Genomic DNA, 1683 nt, shown 5'->3' on the forward strand with positions numbered 1-1683 from the left:
TTCACTTGGGTGTCTTTCCCACTTGATCTCTTTGACCAAGTCATAGTATATTATTTGTTCAAATTACCACTTTGAACTAGAAACCTAGATCACATAATTTTCCCATATAGACATCTCAACATATTAACTAAAATATATTAAATCTACCCGACCTTTGAGTTGTTAATCATGACCTCAAAGGCATCCTTCACACTTGGAAGTGCACCCAAACTAACCCTTCCGGCCAAGGGTCTATAACAACTAAAAATTAATATCCCCACCCATTCACCATGCATTCAATGCCACTTACACTAGAGTATTTAAGTTAAATATACCGAACTTTCATACCAAACACACTAATCAAAAATCACAACTTTTGGGTGATAGTATGCCCAAGCCAATCTCCTTACTAAGAGTTCATAACCACCAAAGATTGAATGTCCTTATATTCCAAACCATCACCATGCTTTAGTGGGTTTGAACTTAAACCTAAACATTAGAATATTGGTTGTCCCTTTCAAGTTGTGAGAGGCAATATATTGCTGCCAACAAAGGACTGTCAAGACCCTTGACAAGATCAAGACTGGAAAATGCAAAAAGACAAAGAGAAAAGTTAGTGGAAACAAAGAAGAAGCCTTAGACTGGCGTTGATTCAGATTGTGGAGAAATGGAACAAGGCTAACCTATATATACTATAGGTTGATGAAGCTCCACCACTCTTGGATCAAGGACGGCCTAAATATAGCTGAGGTCAAGGAGGCGCCACATCATCATCAGGAATGTGGCTCGAGACTCAGGAATCGGGAAGTGTCTCGAGAGTCAGGAATAGGGAAGTGTCTCGAGAGTCAGGAATGTAGTTTGCAGGTCAGGAATCCGGCGAGAGTCAAGAATGTGGCAAGAATTGGGGGATTCCTGACAGCACCCCCTCCTCAAGAACGAGTGGAACGAGGATGTGAACGAGAACGAAGAGGAGGATGAGATGAGTGGCGAGGGATGGGAGATGGAGAAAAAGAATGAGGACTGGGACGAGAAGGATAGCGGCGGTGGAAGTCCTGAACAAGGTCAGGAGAATGAATCAGGTTGTCCGCAGGTTCCCAAGTGCGTTCCTCAGGTCTGTAACCCTTCCAGTCCACCAGATAGTAGAGTTTAGACCGTGAAATCTTGATGTCCTGAACCTCGTACTCAGACCCATCCTCGAGCTGCACTGGTGGAGGCGGAGGAATGACCCGATTTGGAATAGGACTGGGAATATAAGGCTCAAGGAGAGAGGAGTGAAAAATGGGGTGAATTTGATATGAGGAGGGAAGTGCAAGGCGATAAGTGACAGGATTAATGATGGCAGTGATAGGGAAAGGACCAAGGCGTTTGAAATTGAGTTTTGGACAGGGCCTGGTGGTGGAGATATTTTGCCTGAGGAGCCAGACTTTATCCCCGATATTATAAGGGGGACAATCCTGACGATGGACATTGGCAAATGTTTTATGAGATTCCTGAGCACGATGGAGGTGGAAGGAGATGGAGTTGTGGATTTCCTGGAGGTTGGAGATAAATGCCTTAGAGCGGGGATTTGAACGAGAGGATTCAGATGGAGAAGGAAGTGAGAGATTGAATTGGGGATTTCGGCCAGAGTTTGCAAAGAAGGGGGAAACTCGAAGAGAGGAGTGAACAGAGTTGTTATAGGAGAACTCAGCAAGAGGAAGGATA

This window comes from Selaginella moellendorffii, unplaced genomic scaffold, assembly GCF_000143415.4.
Source record: "Selaginella moellendorffii unplaced genomic scaffold, v1.0 SELMOscaffold_11, whole genome shotgun sequence".
NCBI classification, from domain to species: domain Eukaryota; kingdom Viridiplantae; phylum Streptophyta; class Lycopodiopsida; order Selaginellales; family Selaginellaceae; genus Selaginella; species Selaginella moellendorffii.